Consider the following 12,636-nt stretch of genomic DNA (forward strand, 5'->3'; position numbering starts at 1 on the left):
GAACTCTGAGCTACTACCACAGGTAGTACAGTCCCAAACAGGGAAAAATTCTCCCACTGAAACTGCCGCACGCACCCCATGGAGAAACACCGTACTCTTCCAGATTAGGTGCTCATGAGGTAGGATAGAAACTGAGGACGTTTTTTTCTTCATGGTTTATTTTGGCAAAATACTTGAAAATAATTTATTTTTCATCCTAATGAGCAATAAGGCAAAATGAAAGTACGTCCCCATCCTAGTAAGGATGGAGGAAAAATGTTCAGTGAGCATCTACCATTTTCCAAGCATCTAAGCATGAACACTGCTGGTTACAGATGAATCGCACCTCAGACAAAATCAGCATTTCACGTGGGGTCACAGCTGGTGAACGCAGCCAGGATCGCAATCCAGACCCGCAACGCAGGCACTCTGGGCCCCGGGCCACCCTGCCCTGTACGCCGTGTGGTGCACCAACTGTCTCACCAGGGCCTCACTGAGCACCCTCCTATGAAATGGTCATGGACGTTCATTTTCCAGGTAACACAGAATGACTGTGGGCTACTGTAACACGTTTCAAAGACCTTTATGACCTCTTCAAAACGGCTGCTCTGCATGTGAATTCTAACTGATCTCCTTCATTCTAACGGATCTCCTTAATTCTAACCGCTCTCCTCTGGCCTGCAGAAGATCCTGTTTGGAACTGTGGTTGTGTGAGACCCTGAGACATGGAGGAAGCATGATGAAGCCATAGGACTGCTGTGGGCCTTTGAGGAGGCCAGTGGCCATCCCACGCCATAACCCGGCGTTCTCTCCCTGCAGTCTCCTGTCCCTCTGGGTCCCAGAGGCAGACGGGCCAGCCTGGCAGGGACAGCCCCCCAACCCTCCTGAGCAGAGAGGATGGACAATGACAACAGGGAGAGCAAAGCCTGAGAAACACGTTCCGGGGCATGGAGAGGCGGCGGTGGGCAGAACTTCGCAGGCCCCGACCTCCACCAGGAGGACTGGAAAGGGCTTTCCAAAATCGGGGGTGTCTGAGTGGACTCCAGAAGGACACGGAGATATCAGCTTTGATGCTACACGCATGAAATACACACGTATTATTCAGGGGAGAAAGGACATGTGCTCAAGAGCGAGGAGAAAACAGCTCATCCGTCCTTCACTTTGTAAGGCAACGCTTCTCCAGCCCATCTCACAAACTCGGCAGGGTAACTGAAGCAGGTTCTTCTCTGCAACGGCACTGCTCTGAGCTTGGTGCAGTGGTGCGGGAGAAAATAGGTCCCCCCTCCCCGTTTCTGAAGGCTGAAGAGTAAGGAGCCCCCAGGGAGCCCGGGCAAGTGTGGCACAGCACAGGGGCCTCCTGCATCCTGACTCTGGCTCTCCCCCTCGGCTGGTCTGCCGTCCCGGCAGACTCCCCGGGCAGTGCCCCTCGCTGCTCACAGCCCCGTGGGCTGACTCCCGGCGGTCTGGGGGCAGCGTGTGGTCTCCCGGGCAGTCAGGAGCGGCTCGGCTCCTGGGACACGTGCTGGCTCTCCCTGTGGCCTGGCATTCGCCAAGTGCCAGCAGAAATCCTCGTGGGTGACGCAAATGCAAATGAGACCCAGTTGCTCTTTCGCCAAGTGCCCGCTGGCCCAAGATGGGCATGTACTCAAATGGATAAAGTAAGGGGGACGGGAATTTAGTAATCCTTCACATTTGCATGTCAATGAGATGAGTCATCTAAGCGCAGTGTGAAATGCTTTCCATAGGCCACTAAGGACAGAATGAGACAGCAGACCACACAGGGATTTTTCTCTTCAGGACCTGCACTGTCAACCACGTACACCGGCTCTCTGCAGGCTGGGTGGGTGTTTTCATGATTCTGTTTCCCTCCCTTTGCAGCAGGACACCCATGGCCCTGTCTGGGTGACTTGCCACATCCAGCCGATGCCACCTGTGACCAGGGCAGGGAGGTCTGGGACGCCAGGAATTGGACGCCACTTCTAAGGTCTCTCCCCTTGTCTGTTTCCCTGGGGCTGCAAGCTGAGCTTCCCCGCGGTCCAGCAGCTCAACAGGCAGGAAGAGGCTGCGGGAGGACCCGCAGTGAGGGGAGCGGCTGGGGAGGACCGCGGGAGGACTCTGAGCGTGAGCAGAAGGTGCCCGCGTCTGCAGGCAGTCACATGCCTTTCCACTCCGCTTCCTTTCTCAGCCAAACCAAGGTCTCTCTCCGCACCCCATGGTGACTCATACATAAAAAATATCAATCTGTGTTTCCTGACATGGGATGGATTCAACTGTGCCAATAATCCCCCCAAAAGAGAATTCATTTAAGAGGTCTCTGGACTTCAGCCTCAGCAGCCACCAAAGAATTCCAGGGACAGTTTTATCCCAGAAAATCTCATGCAGTTACTGAAACTAGGGGATAACTAAGAACATCCAGAATACCACACACAGCTTAGGCGATCTTGTTATATAACTCATAGCAGAGGCATGGCGGTGACTGTTAAACGAAAGTAATTAACATGAACATGTTCTGTCCATGGAGACTAAGGGGAAACAGGTGTTCTGCCTAGAAAAAACATTTCTCAGTGGATTTCCTACAAAGTCAAAATGTCTTGGGTTTAACTCACAAAAATTTTTAAGTTAAAAAAAGAAATTAAACTGTGTCTGCAACCAAGAATACAAACAAGACTTCAGTGGTTCCCAGTCCAACTGCTGATTAGAACCACCTGGGGAACCTTTGAAAAAAGTCTCAGTGGCCTGATCCTATCCCAGACTAAACGCATGCCAGTCTTGGAGGACTGGGACCCTGGCATAAGTATGTTTTAAAGCCCCTGGAAGGTTTCAGGGTGAAGCTCAGGTTGATTGACAAGATCCCAGAGACACAGAAGGTGGCCACCTGACCTTCCCAACATCTAACAGAGGGAAAGAGTCCCCTACACCCAGCTCACACAAGCACCCAGTGCTTTCTCAAGGACATGACTGAGTGTCTGATATAATTTTAAGGAGAAAATGACTATCTCATTGGAGTCTAAAAACCACCCGCTAAATATGTGCGGTTACAGGCCACCCTTAACACACTAGGCCTCATGCAAGAACCTCATGCTAAGAGCCCGAGGCCTTCGAGGATGTATTTTTTATATAGAGGTAAGAAATATTACTCTTGGGTGGCAAAAAAACTCATCTCAAAATCCCAAAGCATAGAGAGACAGACACCGAGGATGCGATGAGCCTGACAGAGGCAGAGGCTCACAGACGCAGTCAGCTTGGCCTGATGCAGTCTCTCCACCCAGAACCCGCGATGGTCGAAGTACTCGGCTCTGTCAGTATCACCACTGGCCTGGCTTCAGGCTGTCTCTTTCTCGGGAAATGTGGGTTGCCTGTCAACACTAGCGTTGCTTCTACTCACCGGCGAGAAAGCTACAAGGAATCTGGAAGAACGGGGATCACAGAAATGCCTGCAGCGCTAAGTGAGAACGGGGGCTCGCCGACCTGAAGCCTCTGATTAGAGACCAGGGTGACAGGCGTCCAGCAACTAGACCGTCAGAGAGAAAAATCAGCGACGTTTTCATTCCCTGTTCCACAGAGCGAGCCTCCACCCAGAAGGATGTTTCAAGCCAGGTGGAAACTTCAGGTGTAGTCTGGGATAGGATGTCCTGAGGCTGCAAACCCGGGGTACTGACCCATCCTGCAAGGCTGTACATCTTTCGTACAGATTTGCACGTGTGGCAGAGGTAACCAATCCTCACATGTGTGGGACGCCTGGATGGACAAAACCACTGGGGAAGACCTGGTGGCACCCCGAAAGACTACCTGAGGAGAGCTGGGTCCTAATAGGATAATTAATACACACTGTCACTGAGGGAGCAGCGAGTGTAACATATTTATGGGAACACATCTGTGTGTTTCTAAATTAGACTTGAGCAAGTTAAGCTGAAAAACACAATTGAGAGAGAAAATGCTCAGAACCTAAAATTATGTTTTCTTTTGTGCTTAATGGCTTTCTTGATTTCAATTTTATTTTCTAAAGCTTTAGAGCGATGGTAATCACTAGTGGACACCTGATTAAAAAAAAGAAATCTTTCTAAAACTGAATTTCCAGCAGGTAGAATTTACAGATTTGACCTGTTTCCTAAAATAACTCTATTAGCAGCAAAAATTTCTTCTGCATAAACAAGCGACAGTTTTGCCTTTCAGAAGAGAGGTTCTACATGAATTAGAGCAGTTCAGGGTTAGGCTCTGACAGGTGTGAGTCTCGTCACACCGCAGATGTCTGAACTCCATCCTTGACTGACCTGGGGCCCCGAGGCAGCACTCAGAGCCCCCCAGCTACAGGGAACTGGTTCTAAATCCAAGGTGTCATCTTTCTTACTCACTTATTTATTCCCTGAAAAGTGAACGTGAAATAGATACTTTTTTATTTTCTGTCAAATGATTGACAAGCAATGGGATCTAATGGTTTTCAAACTCGCTTTTGGTTGTATGATACTTCTGCAAACCAAAGTAGTAAATAAGTAAACAAATCAAATAGATAAGCCAAGCGGATAAAGCAGTCAAAGTGGGGTCACTGGGGCTGCTGTTAGGTGCCGGGACAGGCCCTCTGGCCTCCTAGCCACCCTGTCATCCCTAAGAGGCTCGCAGGCACCTCCTCGGGACCCTGGGGCCACACAGAGCGCAGGTGGGGACAACCCGCAAGCCACCTGTCCACTGTCCACTGCGTGTTCGTTTAGTATCTGTAACGCACCAGCCACTGAAGCAGGGCCTGGCTGTACAGCACAGGCTAGGACCCCACAGTCCTTACTTTCTTAGGAGGAGGGCGTCCTGGGGATGAGGATGCAAGAACCCACCACCACAGGTGAGGGCTCACACCCATGACTTTCTTCCGGAAAGGAACTTTACAGGCACTGACTCCCTTAATCCTCCCAACAGCCCTGAGATCGGTGCTCCTCTCATTCCCACTTCGCCGATAAGGGAGTGCAGGTGCAGAGAGGCTGCCTGGGAGGAGGCAGCAGGAGCCAGGGGCCTGGCGCCACGGGGGTGTAGCTGCTCGGGGATGGAGCGAGCTGCGGTCAGGAAGGCGGAAAGCGGAGTCGGTGAGATGGAAGTCGCTGTCGCCTGCAGCGTGGAAAGACCTGTCGGGGGTGGTGAAAAGTAACGGCAAGTGTTCACAGTCGGTCCTTTCCGGGAACTGAACCATCGAGGGCCAGAAAGACAAAACTGCAAGGACGGTTGCCGAAAGCCACGTGAGGCCAAAGCGAGGTTCTTCGCGCAGAAGAAACAGAACTTCTGGCACCCTGATGCCACTGTGCCTGCCCATTTGCTTGTCTGTCTTCCCCAGCGGGCTGCAGGCTCCATGGGCCAGGCACTCTGATCTCGTTCACTGTTTTTTTCTGACCTGTCCCCTGTTACAGTTACATAGTAAGGAGCTCAACAGATGCTTTTTGAATACACTGATAAAATATACAATAAACATTGGAGGCTGGGGAAGGAAACTGAGGCTTTCTCTTGAAAAACTACTTGCCAGACGTGGTAGCCCCTGGTAGCCTGGTGCTGAGTGGCTGGGTTTTGGGGGGCTGGCTGGGGGGCCCCCTTCCAGGGACCCGCAGAACCCCCAGTCTCCGGAGTGTTGGCAGGCGGCCCTCATTTCTACTTTGCGAAGTGAGATGCTTAGGAGTGCTGGGGTCAGAATTCCTGTAAGAACTCCCTGTTAACCTCTTCTATTTCTAAATCAGAAAAAACCAATATGACCCTCCAACCTTAACTCTCCTTATAATCACTTAGGGGCTTCCCTGGTGGCTCAGAGGTTAAAGCGTCTGCCTGCAATGCGGGAGACCTGAGTTCAATCCCTGGGTCGGGAAGATCCCCTAGAGAAGGAAATGGCTACCCACTCCAGTATTCTTGCCTGGAGAATCCCATGGCCTGAGGAGCCTGTTGGGCTATAGTCCACAGGGTCGCAAAGAGTCGGACACGACTGAGCGATTTCACTTTCACTTTCATAACTACTTAAGCCAAATCAGAGTTCCAAGGAGACTATTTACTGCAAAGCAATGATGCTTCAGGCAAACTCCAACATAACATTCTATTCACCCTGCAGCACGGCAGGCCTCCTCTTTCCTCCTTTAAAAAAACATTTCACCATGCATCAGTCCCACAAAAGGAGTGAGCAAGACACAAGCAGCTACTTGCACACCCCCTAAAAGGTTCCAGGGACACGCGGTCTTCCCTGAAGAAACACACCAGCGTGGAACTGACGGGCGGTCTGACTTGCCGAGCCCTTACTCTCTCTGTTCACAAGAAAGGACTTAGCCCTGCAGGTCTCGAGGTTTCGTCCTCCGTACGTTTGACCATCATTTAATGGGTCCTAACTAGCAGCAGCAGCAGCTATTCATAAAACAGATTAAAAAAAAAAAAAACTTGTTGTTTGAGTCTCAGGGGCCTAGGTTTTCTTTGTAAGATCTGAGCATGTGAATTTATATTCATGGCTAGAATATGTGAACGGGGCAGTTCACATCATGGTTAGATATCCGATTCCAGGGCAGCTATGTGCATACGTGAGTCAATAATGATAGCAGTCATGGTAGCTGACTCTGCGTGCTTACAGACTGCATGGCCTTAGGCTGAGTCCTTTATTGAAGTATCTCATCTAATCTCATGACCATCCTGTGGTGCAAACATGATCCCATTTTTCAGACGGTAAAACAGGCTTTTAGAGCTTAAGCTATCCGAAGCCCCACAGACAGGCAAGCAGAGTGAAGAATTTGGAAACGTAGAGGTCAGCCCCTAGCGCTCACCAGGGTGGCCCCTGTGTGAGGTGCCGCAGCAGGCTTTCCTGCTTTATTACTTAAACACTAGAAAGGCCTTCAGTGACTGCTCTGGAGAACTTCAGGCGAGGAGGGCTGAAAGAGGAGGAGATGGGGCCTTGGCTAAAATGAGGTGGAGAGATAACCTCTGAATTTCAGCTGATGTTTTTTTCCCTGTTTCAATTACCAGGGATAATCAGGAGAGGGCTGTAAAAATGTGTTTTAAAGTGCTCCTGTGCAGAAATCACTGGGAGAAACTGTTTTATCAGCAAAAGGAACAAGATGCTGATATTTCAAGCGAAGGACTCGAGTTTGGATTTTAGAGCCGCAACCAGACACAACTCTCCGATTTTCACATCCTCTCTTGGAGCACGTGGCCTGGCGGGCAGCTTGGGGAACGGATACGTCTCCCACGACCGCCCCATCTGATACCGTCAGACCGCTCACGCCTTGTCAGGGGAGCATTTTTGTTTTGTTTTCCTTGATAAGGCATACATTTGCGATCTTAAAATTCTGGCTACCGGCAACCTGGAGACAGCTGTGGACACACTGCAGGCAAGGGCAGCCCCTGCAGGTACACGCTTTGTTTCACGGCTGAACTGCTATCCAAACAGTCCTGGACACAGGGCCCCGCAAATTATTTTCCCCCTAAACTGATTTTTCCAGTTAGTTCTGTATGATAGTTACAGAGTTCTATATTATTTTCCCCGTAGGGCTTTCCTGCTCACGGCTCCTAAATAAGCTGCTGAAAACTCCATTTTCTACGCAGAAATCTTTAGGCTGTTGAGGCTTTCTCTTACCATAATTACTTTCTGAAAAAAAACCAACGCAGTGGTCAATTCCTCCTGAATATTTTTACATTACGTTGGGCACGCAAAACTTGGCCCTTGATATTTTAAGGTTGCAAAGCAGATTCCTGGCCTTAAGGAGCTGACTGGTCTCCCTTACTTTCTTTCTGCATTGACTGCTCATTGATTTGATTAAATCTCTCCACCATTTCAATGAGAGAAACCCTGTGTGAAAACAAGGATTTCTTATGACCTGAAGAAATCATCCCTTATTAAAAGAGATCATCTGTTTCGCTCCTCAACTAAGCACTTCAGGAATGAGGGCAGGTGAGGAGAAAGGTCTTGGCAGTGGCAGTTTGATGAGAAATGAATTAATTTGATTATTTCCATGGTGTGTGGATCAATAATAGTCGGCCTCCGCGGAGGCCCCTGGCCTCAAGGCAGCTGGATAATCAATAGGATCACAGAGGCAACTCTCCTCCCCCAGCAGTCTCTCTGATCTTTTTTTGGGCGGACTCTTCACGCCTGTGTAATTCTAATTTATGTCAACTAGAAATCAAAGAAATTCCAAGAGGCTTTGGTCAGAGGACATTGGGGTGGACCTTTCAGAATCTATTTACGTCTGCTCCTTAAGTCGGGTGGCCCCCATGGCCCTCCTGGCGCCCCTATGGGCCGAGGCAAGGCGGCTTCCCCACTGAAGGGCTGCTACCTGCTCTGGGCAGAGAGCACAGTGGGGTGAACGGGGGCTCCCCACCCCCATCAACGACTCCACAGACACGTGAGCACCAACAAGCATTTCCAGCCAAGCGCTTTGCCAAGAGTGGCTCCCTCAATAATGCTCTTTAATGCTACCCCAGACGCTGGCATTTTCAAATCAAATGAACAGTGTATAAAATTAGTTCTGCATGAAGTTACAGAAAAAGAAAAAAATATAGAAAGTGAAAGGGAGCTTTTAAAAGCTCCAGAATTTTTTCATCCAACTGCTTTTCACAAGGGTTTGGCATTTGAGAATTGCTACATTTATGATGTTATTCGCTGCTCATAATTCAGGCCCTCTGTCTCCAAACTTCTGTATTAACACACGTTGCAGAGGTTTCCACCGCGACATTTTATCACGGAGGTTTCCCAAACCAGCCGGCCTGCCTCTGGCGAGGTCTGTTTTCTCAGCCAACGCCACGCCACTGGGCTCCCTTGCTTTTCATCAGCCTTATTACCCCAAACATTTTTCATTAACCCTGAACACTGCATTTCCATTGGCCCTACAGCTTTCCCAGGAACTTTTTTTTTTTTTGGTCCTTCTTAGTTCTGTTCTCCATCTAAACTGCCATGTAAGAAGTGAGGAAAATACCATATTATTAGAAGAAACAGATCTGAATAGAATCTAGAATTCACTGAAGTTGTGAAAACGACTTCCATGACCAAAGCCACTGACTGTCTATAACTGCGGAAAGCAGAAAAAAACATATTGCTCTTATTAGAGAGTCCTGTTGGTTATACAAGTAGTTTTAACTAAATCACCAAATAAATGCGTGTTAAGTTGATAGGTGACTTCGGGTCAACTCTAATTCCCAAGGTCAAGTAAGCCTTTGAACAGTCTTTAAGAATATAAGCTCACCCCAGTTCATCAAAGCCGTCTCATACAGCGCTCTCTTCTCTGCGCTCTCACAATGCACTGAAGTTTAGGGGATTAAGTGGCGTCGGCTTCAAACCCAAAGTAATGCGTCTAACGTGCTTATCCATCCAGCAATCGGAGAGCTACTCACACAGGGGCTTCTTAATGCGCTTCCTAATTTTACCAGCACAAGGGGAACACTGCATTTGTCTAACGACTGGAGGACTGCGTCCTAGGAGTCACCCATTGCTGCCAGACAGATTTACTGCTGTTGAGCTTAGACGCTGTCTGATAATCTAAGTACATGCTGCTTTCATCTACAAAGGATACATTTTCTCATCTGTTCTTTATCTAATGAAAGCGTGAGGAAGAAAAACACCTTTTTCCCCCTACAACAGATAACAATGTATTTTGTTATTTAATTCTTCAAAAGCTCAAGTGAGGGGGCAAAAAAAGGAGACATTTTTAAAGTATAGCTTCCGAATCAAATATAAGTGGCCCCGAGTGAAAGAAAATAGAGTCGGGTTTCAGCATTTCGGAAAAGCCCAGGATCGCAGGGCACCGGCCCTGGGACGCATGGACGTGAGGAAGCCCGTCGACCGCAGGCCTGCCAGGGGGGCTCGCTGCGGAGGCCGGGGCGTCTCTCTGCCCACCCCCCCCCCTTTGGCTCTAGGTGGTATGCAGAGAGGGGACAGAGAACTCAACTGAAGAAGCCTCCAGGGGCTAGCAGCTTAGGTTAAGGTACATGGAGATGAGTGAGAGGCCCAAACGAACTTTCTTCCTGCTGTCTTTGCTGGCACAGAGGACCACACGGAGACGGACAGTGGCTCTTTGCCTCCTAAACAGAACTGCACTGTTTCCGGTTTTGGTTCTAATATCCTTTCCTTCATCGTTTTTCTTATTTCTTTCTTTTTGCTTTCCTGCCTATTTGAATTGTTTCATCTTTAACTCACCTTTGTTCCCCAATGCAAATCTTTCTTCAGCCTTATGCCTGGATCAGTAAGTTGATTCCAAATACACTACCCCTCAGAGGCATCAGTTTCCCTTCGTAGAGTGTGTTTAATGTGCAATTATTGATCTATTTAGGTAGAAATAAAAATCTTAAATTTAAGTGAGGGAAAAGTGAAATGGCAACATCTTTCAGTTCATGTCTTTCCTCTTTCTCAAGATTTCCTTTCAAAAATGGGATAGCAGACAATGCAATTTTTTCTCATTTGCAAATTGAAAAATCAAGACCCAGGTTAATATAATATTGTTGATGAAAAGAATGATTATTAACATTAAGCATTTTATATATAACAAGCATTACTCTAAGGGCTTGCCATATGTCCACTCGTGTAAATACAGCATTTCTACGAGACGGGTACAGTTATTATCCTCATTTTACGAATGAGGAGACGGAAGCACTCAAGAGGTCGACCTGTCCGAGCTGGCACAGCGAAGTGCGGAGCCCAGATCTGCGCCTCATCTCTGGCTCCAGAGTCCACGTCCTCAACCGCTACCTTCGGCTCTCGGCTACTCGCATACTCCTTGGATATGGAACCTGGAGATGGACAGTACAGCACACATGCGGAAGACGGAGCATTCACGCTGGGCTTCCATCCAGCTAAACCCACCAGCAGGCGCAGCTCCATCGATGAAGCGTCTGCCTGCAGTGCAGGAGACCTGGCTTCGATCCCTGGGTCGGGAAGATCCCCTGGAGAAGGAAATGACAACCCACTCCAGTACCCTTACCTGGGAAATCCCATGGACAGAGGAGCCTGGTGGGCTACCGTCCATGGGGCTGCAAAGAGCTGGGCACGACGGAGCGACTAACACTTACTGACTTAGTCAACCAGCAGGCTTTTAAGCACGAGGCTCTATGTGTGCTTTGGGTGTGGTTTGGAAACTTCTTCCGTCCGCACAGAACCTCCCGCGTTCGGCCCTGAACTGCCTTAAGCCTGAGGACACTGGCCGGCAGGGCTGGGCTGATGACAGCGGGCTGGACTGTGACAGCCCTACTTTGGACGAATTTGCATTTATGCAGAAAAGGATCCTTCCACTTACTGAAAATTGGCAAAATGCTAGTCAGCAAATACATCTGAAAGGATCTTCTTAACTAACTGGAGTACCAAATTCAGCTCCAAAGAGGGTGCTGATCTCAACAGGTCTAGAGTCTGGACGAGAAACACGGTGGCCTCCGCCAGAGGCTGTGGGCGCAGGGACCCGGCTGTGAATGGCTGTGGGCGCAGGGACCGGCTGTGAATGCTCACCTTTTCCTGCCCTTGCACAGGCAGTTTGTGTGCAGCGATTCCTTCAGGCAGAAGCCGGAGAGTTCTGCTGTCACTGTTCGGGGTTTCTAGAACACTCTGCCTGCTATGGACTCTTTCACTTGTTTTAAAAGGAATCATTTTGAAGTGACAGGGTTAGTAGCAGTGTAAAGTTAGTTAGTAGTGAAATTTAAGAGAGACTTGCCACCCCGGGCTCTCCGCTGTTGCTCAGTAATAAACTCAGTCAGCTTTCTAGGCTGGGCTGAGTATATAAAATCTCTCTAGTCATAACTAACTGGAAAGGTCTGGTATAAGTTGGGATTGTAAAACATCTGGAAAAAAGAACTAGGTCAATTAACAAAACTGACAAAGCGCACAGAGAATTTGGGCCATTCTTATTTGTCCCCAAATTTGCTACATTTAGAAAATGCATGTCCTTTGAGAGGCATATATATTTAGCTTCACTCTCTTTTGCTGCATTGTGCCTAATCACCAATCACAAAAAGCAGCACACGTGTATAAATTGTTACAGGCTGCCAACATTTTCAGAGCGAGTAGCTGAGGTGGGTCTTTTCCAAGGGAGCACCCCCTTCTCTGGAGATAGCCCCTGGGGTGGGCCCCGGGCACTGGCCACAGGCTTGAAGATCTGGGGTGCCACCCTGGATGGGGGGCATGGGGCCAGTGTCTGGTCCTTCTGAGCTCCGTTTTCTCCCCTTTGCAGCACAGACCATCTCCTAGATTTGTTACCAGGAAAACGTAAAAGAGACAAAGGGGAAAGTGCCTCTCCAATGCCTGGTTATCAGTGCAGCTTCTAATCATCTTTATTAAACGCAGCCTGACTTCTCAAACTCAGGCTCATGCCTCTGGCCAGCTCCACTGACCTTCGGTGGGGCCTCTGGGACCGCTTCTCGACATGTGTGAAAAGCAGCATCTGCAGTGTGGGGATTCCCACCTAATGCTGCCTCACTGGCCCTTTCTTGCCCCCCGAGGGCCAGAACACAAAGACGCTGAGCAGTGAGCACTTCAGACTGCGGCAGCATCATCTGGCAGCGGGCCTTCCAACTTACTGCTGCGGGAAACTTGGAACCCAAGAGGAATTTCACTGTTAAGCCACACACACTGCAGTGTGCCACACAAACATGTTTAATTGTGGTCCACGGACTTGCGGACAGGAAGCCAAAATCTAAGTTAAGTGTGTGTGTGACTGCTGTTTTCTTTCTGCATAAGCACAA

General features: G+C 49.1%; 1 protein-coding gene across 1 annotated transcript in view; it reads right to left on the reverse strand.

The window, feature by feature from the left end:
- Positions 1 to 12,636, reverse strand: part of FBXL17 (F-box and leucine rich repeat protein 17) — a 512,147-nt gene that overhangs the window by 9,009 nt on the left and 490,502 nt on the right. The gene's annotated exons all lie outside the window — the stretch shown is intronic.

This window comes from Capricornis sumatraensis, chromosome 9, assembly GCF_032405125.1.
Source record: "Capricornis sumatraensis isolate serow.1 chromosome 9, serow.2, whole genome shotgun sequence".
Classification (NCBI taxonomy): Eukaryota; Metazoa; Chordata; class Mammalia; order Artiodactyla; family Bovidae; genus Capricornis; species Capricornis sumatraensis.